We start from the raw sequence: 11,812 nt of genomic DNA on the forward strand, positions 1-11,812 counted from the left end.
ATGTTTAACTCATAATTGTAGAATGAAATGTAAAAATATTTTTATATTAATTGATCTTTTAATTGTGATTATATAAATATAATTAAAATACTTTTATAATGAATAAATAACTAAATATTAGAAATTAAAATTGAATTGTAGTGAAATATGAAAAATTAAAATAGGCTATATGAAAAAACTATTTTTTATAGAAAAATTAAGAAAATAAAAAAGAAATGAAATATAATTAAAAATAAGACAACAATACTATTTTAAAGAAAATTAAATATTTATATTTGTTAAATTTAATTTTATATGAGCTACAAAATATACCCGACATTATATATGAGGTTCACTAGGTACGTGGTTGTCTTGCCAAGTTGTTTTTGAAAGCCTATATGTGGGTTGACATGTCAAATGAGTGTCAAAACATAATGCATCTTCCAAAATGGTAAGGGGGAAAGTCCTACAACTTGTAAAATCTAGATATTGCACAAATTAAATTAAGATTAGAAATTGAATTTAACTATTTTTAAGTGAAGAAATTTAATAACATTATATGTATATAAAAATATACTTTCAGAATAGGCAAGAGCCTACAACACAATTGTAAATTGTGAGCCTCTTATCGTAGAGGTCTTGGGTTTGAATCTACTTGCGCTTAATAAATAAAAATAATAATTAATCACATACATAATAATTAATCTTGGCTTTGGCCTCTTACCAATAAAAAAAAAAAATCTTTCAGAATTAAAAATAATTGAATATTAAAAAGAAAAAAAGAAAATTTAATTAACATTAATATATTTAAAATTATTTTTTGATAAATTCAGAAAATCAACAATCATTTTTTTAATAAAAATAATATTTACATAAAAATAAAAAAATAAAAAATGCAATATAAAACATTGAATATAAAGCATTAGTTTGTTTGATCCTTTTTAAACTTTCTTGGATAATGTCTTATACCAGACTTTTCTATGGAAAAAATAAGTAGTTGTATGAAGGGGAATAAAAATGCAAACATACCCGTATGTGGCAGGAAGAAATTCACATATGGTAATATTGTTTTTGGCCAAGCGTTGCATGCATTGCAAGTTACATGTGGTTTCATCTTGGAAATGATAAAATGAGTCTTTGCCTGCAACACCCATTTAAAAATTTTGCTTGTGATTTTTTTGAACCAAAATGCATCTTGTCTTTGCCATGAGAAGCACTCGATAAATTTATTTATAAGTTTGGAGCTCTAAAGTTTCTTTGTAATTCAAATAAATTAAAACTTTTGAGATCTCCATTCTTTATAGTTCATATATTTTTGAGGCATCACTTCATTTCAAGAGAAAGAGCGGTAATTCATACCTAATCCACAACCAAAAGAAGAGAAAAAATTAAGGGAGGGAAACCAATCTTGTTTTAGTAGAATTATGGAATGAGATGATAGCATTTGTACACTAGTACATTTGACCCCATTTTTAGACCAAAATTTTCGACCATCTATTAAAATGGGATCAAATTGGTCGGAATAGACAAAGGTAAATGTGTTTTTAAAAAAATCCATCCCCGTGATGGTCAAAATTTTGACCAACACGGGCTTCATATTGTCCTCGCAATGGAAAAGGTTGTGCCCTTTTTCATTGTTATGCACACTCTGCATTGTTATCCCAAACACGGGCTTCAGGCTTCATATTTGGTCTGTTGAATTCTTAATCTCAAGGCAATGGTTGGAAAGTTGGGCACGCCGGAGATCAGAGGATTGATCACACAAATTAACTGAGGATGGAATGTTTAGGGTTTAGCATTTAGGGTGGTACAGGTAAATTAGTACCAATTCTTTTGTACCCATGTCTATTGATTGACCCCATTTTGCACGATTTTGGACTATGGTGCTTAGCTTTCTATTCTTTGAATGTAGAAGAAGCTTATGGTTCATTTCTTAGTTGCGTATATCCTAATTATTTTTCTTCTGACATTTCTTTACAGGCTGAACCAGAAAAAGATGAAGTGTTTGCTCACATTACTTTGGTTCTCGAGGCAGAGGTATGCTAATCAATCTTCGTTATGTCGTGGCCTGTTTGGTATGTATAGGTCCATATGACCTTATATCTTAGACCTAAGTTCTTAGTTACTCATGGTATATAGAAAACCTGTGGTCTACTTATATGAATTGTCACATTCACAGCATGATGAATGCTCTATTGATATGGATCCTCCTGCTCTCCAGGACTTCTCACGCACTCAGTCTTCAATTTTGGTTAGAGACATTACCTTGACGTCTCCCAACTCCTGCCACTTTCTAGGCATTTCTTGGGCATCTCCTGCTAAAAAGGGCAAATAAAAGACATAAAAAATAACATTGAACATTATTTCCTTTTCCATTCGCCGTTAGAAGCTCTAATGGTGTCGTGGTCCATTTTTGCATTGCCATTAAAATTTGCTTTCAAACTTTTTTGTTGTTTAAACATCCTAGGGCCCTACAAAATGGTATCTAATGAGACTGAAAGCCCAAGGCTCATTTTTTATTTATTAATTTTAAGCATATTCACATGCTGTGTGAATGCTTCCACAGTTTGCATATACATCTGCCAGCACAGTTGCATGCAATTGCAATAGCAGAAATGTATGCAAAATGTGGAGGCACTGACACAACATTGTCATAGAAAATAGAATTTATAGGATGCTTAGAGAAATGTACCCTTATAAATTCTTTGTTTATGTTCAAAATTCTATATTGAACTTTTCTCTTGTTATTGCTTTCAAAGTTCTATGTTATGATATTGTTTTGGAAATTATTAAATTATATTTAAAAAAATTGGTCCATCTAAGTACACTCGTCTCCTATTTGGGAATATCAACCATACTAGTATCGGTACCAGTCTCCAGGTCTCTCCATCTCTAGGTGACTATGGCAAAAGCAACATACGAAACTCAGGAAAAATAATTGGAGGCAATTTGTGTTGGCAAGACCTTCAAAATGTGCTGTGTATACAATCTGAGAATGGGTTTCAATGCAATCTAACAAGCTAGCACCTGACCAATTTAAAAGTGAAGTGGGTAACCAAATCCCTAAAGCCAAGTGAAAGTGTTCATTCACAGTGATATAATATAAACCTTCTTTATATTATTTTGTAGTTTCCATTCAGCATTATTATGTCCTAGTGTCGGCATACAATAATATGTGAACAAAATAAACTAACTACAACATACAGAGGAAAAACTAAAAACTAGAAAATACAAGAATGAACAAACAACACATTTCAAGAGCATAGATACCCTCATCTTTAGTGTCCTAAGTTTTAGTATTAAAAAAAATACATCCTTAGTATATATGCACTATACAGTTATGAATTTTAGTTCAAAAAACACTAAATCCATAATTTCTCTACCTTTAAGCCATATCTGCCACTTTCTTCAAGTAGAAGCCTATGAAGGCAGATTGAGCTAAGCCAGGTGTACTTGTAGCTTGTGTAATATGTACATTGAATGAGCATATAGAAGCTAATATTAGAGTGACTTACAAAACACCATTTTATGTAGTATGGAAAATATATGCCACATTAAGTTATACACAACTCAAAGAGAACCATATTTATGAAATGAAAACAAATTGAGACTAGAAATAGGCAATAGAAAGCCAAGGAGATTTAAGACAACAAATATAGGAAGTGTAAAAATAGATCTTCAAAAGCAATTTACCTAGGATTAGATTTTTTCTGTTAGCTGTGGAAAGAGTTGGCAATAAACAACGACAAGGTTTGTATAACCGATTAGTAAGAGATAGCAGGGAAGTGTAGATCTATCACCCAATCAACTTTCAAAGAGAGGAAAAGCATCTAACCATTTAGGATTCAAGGTTTGTGCTATTAGATTTATAACAGGCATTCAAGGTTTGTGCTATTAGATTTATAGCAGGTAGGTAACTGGACTAGCCCAACAACATAATAGTCATCCCTTGACCTAAAAAATGGATAGATGGCTTAAACATCACACACTAAGCTTCATTCCAACACTAAAAGTGTTAGATAGTCAAAGTTGACTTATTTTTTTCAAGCTTAATTTTCTCCTAAATGTGTGATATTTAAGGGTGGCCAAAATGTATAATGACAAATGTTTGGCATTTGTGAAATAAAAATAATTGTAAGACTCTCACTGCTTCTGACACAAGTACACATAGAGGTTTTTCTATTCACAGTAGACATGCTGATGAATGCCTTCCACCTCTGGTAACTTTTATATACACAATTGTTCAAGCATTAGTATTTAATTTTTATTTTACCTTTGGCATTCATTTTGATTAATCATATTATATTTCATTCATATTATGGAAATCTTCTCTATTATATAGGACACGATTCAACAACCTCCAACTCAAGAATTAGTTTCCAAAGATCTACATGGAAATGAATAGTGTTTCCAGCACATATTTCATGGTAGGTTGCTTGCCATGTTCTATGTTAGTTTGTATTAAAATAGGTTTCAAATTTAGGAATAAATGTTGAATTTTTCCTTCCAAAAGTCTTATTCAATTGAGCCCATATTTTGAAATGGTGGATGCACCTGTTTTTAGCCAGATATATTCTAGCAGCTAGCTTTTAGGCTATGTTGTTGATTTGCTCAGAAAAATCCCAGGATCTAGACGTAGATGTGATTTGTTCTTTGTCGAGTTTTATGGTCCAGTCCATAGGTGAAGAGGGCACAATTTTGAGCATAGATTCAAACCCAAAATTTCTTGGATTTTTGTTTTCGTCATCACATTTCATGAAAGAGTATATAAATGTCTGTGTACCTTGCTGTACAAATTAATTGTGGGGCACTTGCACTAATGGCATTATTTCAACTAGGAAGTCAAGAAGGGTATTCCAACTCTTTGCAATCTCAGCTACTAGATAAACTTGCTACGCTTTTGCCACAGCTAGATATACTGCATAGAACTGTATTAGCTTTGAAGTTTGCACAAATCATAGGAGCCACACTGTATGGACACTATCTGTCCTCCATATTCTCATGCATTACAATTGAAAGAGAAGGAAATGGCTTATGTGGTGTGGGGATTAGTAGTGCTGTTGGGAGATGGGTGTTTTAGTGGATTTTATGCTTTAAAAGAAAACTTAGGATTTAACTTGTAAAAAAAATTCTAATTGTACAGCTTCCATTGGGTTTTGACTTTTAAAGTAGGAATATTTGTTAAAATTATAACTTTATGAACTTGATTAAATTATATTTAGGTCAGATCCAACTGCATTTAATTTTAAATGTTTTGAAGTTTATTGAATTTTAATATTTTGAAGTTTATTCAACTTCTAATATTGAAAACTTATATAAATTTCAATATTCTTAAGTTCATTATTTTTTTGCAATTGTTTTATTTCTCATGCATATGTTGTGTTATCTAGTCTTAAAATTTTATTTTTTAAACTTTATATATATTGCACTATTTTTAAATTTTATATGGATGAAATCATAATGAATGCAATCCTAATTTCATTTTTCTGGCATTACTGGCATACCTGAACCTTTAACTTAATCATTAGGCAATGAATAGCATTTAATCATTGTGGTAGCAAACATGGAAGCATATTTGTATGAACGATTGTGATTGAGGTGCTTGTTATAGGGAAAATTGTTGCTAGGCTAATTGCTATAAGTTTTTTTTTTTTCCCAATTCATGATAATCATGAGCATTCTACTTCTTTTTAGTTCTTGTAATTAGATTATATTTATGTGTGATGACTTTAACATAAATATTTTTTTTCTATGGAAACCAGTTGGTTAAGACCGGCTCTACTTTATATGGTGAAATATTGTAGTCCTTCTGATGACTGTAAAAGATTTTTCATTAATATCTTCGCATTTTGGAGTGTCTTTATTTAGTGAATTTAGAATGTGAAAGAGGCTTTAATGATTTAGCTAAGAAGTTTTATTGAAGGAAACAAATTTTCGATAACCAACACAATTTAATTTTGTTTGCTTGCAAAAAATAGGTGAACCAAGAAGGCATTTGCTGACAACTGGTTGGAGTGTCTTTGTTAGCTCCAAAAGACTTGAGGTTTATAGGCCTAGCCATTGTCATCTATATGGAGCTTTCTTAAAATGTTAGTTTTGCTTGTATTCTCATTAGCGTGGTGTGTTTTTGGCTTTAGGAGTGAAAATGGTGAACTACGTATAGGGGTGAGGTGTGCCATGCATTAGCAAAGCAACATTCCATCCTCAATTATATCCAGTCACAACATGCATCTTGGTGTCCTTGCCACTACGTTACATGCAATTTTAACAAGGACAATGTTTAGTGTCTTCTACAAGCCAAGGTGAGAACTGTCAGGTAGGATGTGTTAAAACTGATGATATTTCCATCTAGGTTCTTACCACTCATATTATTTTACATAAGCCTTTTTATTAAAAAATTAAAAATCAAAGGAATGTGAAAGAAACAAGGTAAGCTGTCAAATTGCTCAAAACTTAAAGGACCTAATAGGTTTATGATGCACATGGGATGCATTTTAGTACTTCACAAAGATGTTCAGAAAAGGGTAGCATATGGAACGTTGAGGGTTGCGGCAAGCATTAGGCACCTGAAGGCCTACCCAATTAGGTTATGAGATAGTTGAATGGTTGTTTCAACAATTTTTTGTCACTTCGTTTGTCTCCCAAAGTAGTGGTATGTCATACTGTCGCATTTTATGAGCATTTTTCCTTGAGCCATATTAAAATGCTAGGGACTACCACACTTGTTTTCCCAGGAGCTTCCTATATTTTATAGATTACATTAATAAAGGGATAGTATGTTAATTGAATTTTCCTATATTGTCACTTGCATGCCTTGTCTAATTTTTGTTTCATCCTTTTTGATGTTTGAATCTATACATATTATGTAGAACCAACCCATCACAGTTCATAATTCCTTATGATCAATACATGGAGTCCATGAATAGTAATTTCTCAATTGGCATGAGATTCAAGATGTGATTTGAGGAAGAAGAAGCCCCAGCGCAAAGGTCTTCCTATTGAGCACTTTTTACTTCATAATATGTATTAGTTTGGGCAAGAAAAGTATTAATAGATGGGTTATGATGTAATAGATCGATATAAAAGCTTTTGAATAACCATTCTTTGTTGGATTAGGATGTGGTGAAATTTGAAATATACCCAGAGCTATAAGTTTATAAAATAGATATGTGATATTCACTGTACCATATAGGAGATTAGTAACTTTTAGTTGTTTGATGGCTATTGATAGAAGAAAATGCAATTGCATAGTACCACAATTTCTTTTTAAAGATGATGTATTTATTATGGTGTGGTTTACCTGATTTGTATTTCTGTTGAATAGATTTACTAGTACCATCATTGGAATAGGTGATTCTGATCTTGTGAGATGGCTAGGTTGAAAGTGGAGATGCCTAAAGGTATTTAATCATTTATGAATAGAATAAGGTTTTTCATTATCTTTTAATTATCATCACTATCTAAGCAACACAAAAGTTTTCAACTTCTTGCTTATGTTCCCTCTTCTATTTTTGTGAACTTTAGGTGCAATGGGATGAAATATCAGCTATTCCATGACTAGAGAGCATCTCACCATGGAAAATAGAGCATGCCTTGACCCCATCAGCAATTAATCCTTTGCCAATAGCCAAAAACAAGAGGCCTCGTCCAAATACATTGTCTTCAAATCCAAATTTTCTAGTTCTCGGTAAGTATTATGTTTATTTATCATACATAAGCAAATACCAAGTCATCATTAAAGTGACATTTTTGTTTTTTCTTTTTCCCTCAAAAGATGTTATTTTCTCTGATATTTGTCTCACTTAAGGCATCAATTGATTCTACACAGTTGCAAAGATTTAATGCAAGGGTCTAGCAAGGTCAAGAAGTTATGACCTTGGGTGACAGTGATGTGGAGAATATTCAAAAAACAGTTGTGTGAGGGCCAAAACTAGATAATGTCAAACCATAAGGTGTAGGCTTGCAAAAAAGATTGGTATCAAATTAGTGAAATGAGTTAATGTGATTGTATCTTAATTTCATGGTTTCAATTATTTTTGTAATTCTTCTGTTGCTGTGGCTATTTTTTAAGTCTAGGTTGTGTTAAGCCATTAGCTATTCTTTGGGAAGTCTATTGGATTTGAGCAGGTGGAAGAAAAAGGATTTTGTATAGCATACTTTTCTATTGATATCGTGTATGATCAACGTATATTTGAACGACCCTTTACAGAGTTAGAAGTATCTGAGAGATATTTGTGTTTATTATTTTATTCTATGTTGTATAAACAAAGTAAAAAATTTGTGGATAAGGTGGATAAGGCTTATTGATTGGATGTTAGTATTTTCAATCATAAGCAAGATATCTTTGATTGAGAACTCAATAAAGGATCTATCTTTTGGTGTGGCTGGGTTTTTTTTCATCTAGCTCAATCATTTTCCTGGGATAAGTATTTGTGTCTTCTATTCTTATACTTTCCTTAGCTTCTGTACACTACATGTTATTCTATTTTAGTCTTAATGGCAGTGCATTGAGGAAGCTTGCACATAGACAATACCAATATAGCAGTGTGCACTCCATTGTTCTTTGGTTATTCTCACTCTTCTTTTCAATGGATAAAATGTCAATTTAAATATGTGTGATATTGCTATTAGGATTTGACTGTGTAGTTTTTTGAGTTAAACTAATTGACTGGTGTCTTCGAGGATAAAATCTCCTTTTCAATTTTGTGTGTTTTACATAGGACACACATTGGTTGTAATGGAGTTTCTTTTGGATTTGGGATTTCATGAATATAAAGACTATTAAAGTAAATTGATTTTGGAGGTTTTAAGTGGATATTGATGATTTTTTTTGGCTATTTTGGGTGTTGTTGAGCACATTGCAAATAACTTAGTGTTGGTTGTACATCCCTCCAAGGTTGGTCATCCCCTCCATTTTACGCACTAGGATTGGTGGCTGGTTTCATGGTTTTGGGTATTGCACTAAAGACTTCTGAAGTTAGGCAATCTCTTGCATGGTTTTTTGTTAAGATGTTTCGCTCATAATGATTTTCTAGAGCAAGTCAACCTTATAAACAGGTTGTGCAAGTGTAAGTTTGCATTGGAATCAATTGCAGGGGTGTATGGATGTTTTTGTGGCTACTTTTTCTTCCAAGTTTGGTCGGTAATCCTGTGGGAAGTGATTGCTGAATGTTGTTTGATATTGGTGTCTAAGGTGAAGTTTTGAGTATTTTGGCTTATCAGCTAGCATGACCAGTACCCTTAACTTTCTATTGTAGACATTCTGAGATAGATTTGCTATCATTAGATTGGATTAATCTCATTGTAGTAAGCTGTTTGATAATCTGGACAGGGTATAAGAGTGGTTATGATTTGGTGGAATCTCAATGTTCCTATTGCTTTGTAATGTCCCTTCTTTAAGATATTAGTTGGTAAGAGTTGATCTGAATACTTGAATAAGTCTTTTACAATTTATGCCAAGCTAAGGCTATGCAAGATCTAGATCTAGGTCTACCTTAAGGGCATCCAAATAAGGGCAGGTTTAGAAGGTAACTTAAGCGTCCCTAAAAAATCATGTTTTTGAGAATACACCCTTATTCAATTTTGTCTTGAACTGAGAAAAGATTATTTTGCCTTTTTGGAACAACAAGTGGTCTTGGTGGCCAAATTTTCTCTTCCTCTCAACAGAGGGTTGTTTGCGAAATTCTACTCCTGGAATAGCACTTTTGAACTCCAATGTTGATTCTAAGATTGAAATTCTTGAGGATACAAATTCAGTGGATTTTGTCAAGACACATGACTACCTATAGATTCTGTAAAGAAACAGATTCAAACAACTTGGAACCCAATACGATGCCCTCCTTTCTTCCCAATGACTTCTTTTGTAGCTCAATTCCATACCGAGGAAGATCAATAGAAAGTCTTTTGCATAGCCTCACCAAAGAATCCTTTCCCTCTTTCTTTTTGGAGGTTTGGGTGAGACATTACAAGATACCATTCGAATACTAAGTTCATTACAGTTTTGAGGTGTCATCATTTGGGTGAGTTGATAAAAGTTCATTACAAGCTATCCTATTTGCTAAGTGTGGATACATTCCTGCTATTAGCATGGATTTCTAGATAATGGTGTTGCACTCTCCTTATCTAGCCATGAGACTCCTTTTATTCTAACATAGTATGTTGGAGAGATCTGTTTCTGTGTAATACAATATGGAACACTTTCTGTGCTAGCTGTATGCAACTATTATTCATTTATGAGTGTTGCATTGAATGCATCTCTTGAGTTAATTGACAAATAAGGAATAGTAATGCTACCAACAAAAGTCAGGAAGTATGTACTTCATTAATCATTATATTGTTCCAATAATTTGTTGATTGCTATTAACTAAGGAAATGTACTTTATTCCTTACTATTGTTTAAGAGTTCCATGCTTTTTATCTGTGTTTATTTTTTCGGTTGCACACAAATCAAGAAATTATTCTTTAAGGATAGTTCAAATCATCAAGCTGATGGGAACAACATTGTGTAGAATGTTTGAATATACATTTATATATCTTAAATCAAGAAACATTTCTTCTATCTTTGTAACCGTAAATAGTTCTCTTTTGACCCTTTTTCACTAGTCAAAGTTCATAGAATCTCAAAATCATTTTTGCCCTAACTCTCCCTAAGATATCAACATCCTCCCAAAGGATAGAACTATAAGTATTAACTCTATTCATGACAACTGCGACTGTTTATAGTCTTCGAGGAGCTCAACTTTAGTCTGGCTTTGGGTTTGTTGCATCAAGATGTGAAACATTTCTTAGAATATTTAGACATTGGGCTCTCTCAAGTAATGTAGCATTTCCTAAGAATGAAAAAAAAAGGGTAGGAAATGTGGAATGCCTATTTAATTTAACTTAGGAGGATGTTTCGAGAAGGATCAGAGTTTTAGAAGAATCTCAAAAAGCTTTTAATGGCTATCTGTAGCAGGCCCAAAGCAATGTAGGCAATGAAGATGATGCTCATTAAAAATGTGAAAGGCATTTTGGTAATGGTAATAACCTTGGTGCCCCTAACAAAAGGTGGTTAGTTTAAAACCAAGAATTTGGAAACATGATTTTATAATACTCCTTTTCCTTAAAGTTGTAGCAAGGAATTACTATGGACATGAGAGGTACCTCCATTTTTAGTTCCTGCCTCCATTTTTAGTTCCTGCCATAGTAGAGAACTATTGCTTAGGCTTCGACTTAAATGGTTATTACTTGGTCTTTTTTACAACCAATCAAAACATCTCATTGTCTTCTACCATTGTCTACTTTTAATAATTTCTTATTTAAAATTGAATGAAGATGATAGTAAGTTAGCAGGAAAGTGTGTAGAACACTGCTTTCGCAAAACTCAATGACAGAGAAGAGGTGAAAATCGAAACAAAGGTATTGATATTAGCATTGTTGCAGACTACATTGATCACTGCTGATTTTGACATGATTATCGAAGTCTTGGACCTCCCGTTCACATTGCAGCTGGCATGAGGGCTTCTTCCTCTTCATGCAAAGGAGCCGTCTGGCTATTTTTTAAACATTCCGTATGGACATTGATAAATAGATCATACAAATTTCAGTATCTTCCTCATACACTAGTAAGCTATTTGTGGCTTCTTGTTTGGATCTTTTTGTTTGCCATCAGTTGAACGGCGTTTCCTTTTCTTTGTATTGTTTTCTATCAACTTTCTTGTAGGAATTCTTATGGGCATAATCACCTGTCTATTACTCAAATTTGAACTATGGGTGTCATTGAATTTCAACTAGGAACAGAAGATGTTATCTACAAAAACTACATTTTGAATTCTGCTGTGTGCTACAATTCTCT

General features: G+C 32.8%; 1 pseudogene; it reads left to right on the forward strand.

Annotated features, from left to right (window-relative positions):
* Window positions 1-1,588: 1,588 nt before the first annotated feature.
* On the forward strand, window positions 1,589-9,364 carry LOC149549392 (auxin response factor 2B-like; annotated as a pseudogene).
* The last annotated feature ends 2,448 nt before the right edge of the window (window positions 9,365-11,812 follow it).

The sequence above is a fragment of the Cupressus sempervirens genome, chromosome 7, assembly GCF_028749045.1.
Source record: "Cupressus sempervirens isolate cs-2001-9-10 chromosome 7, ASM2874904v1, whole genome shotgun sequence".
NCBI classification, from domain to species: Eukaryota; Viridiplantae; Streptophyta; class Pinopsida; order Cupressales; family Cupressaceae; genus Cupressus; species Cupressus sempervirens.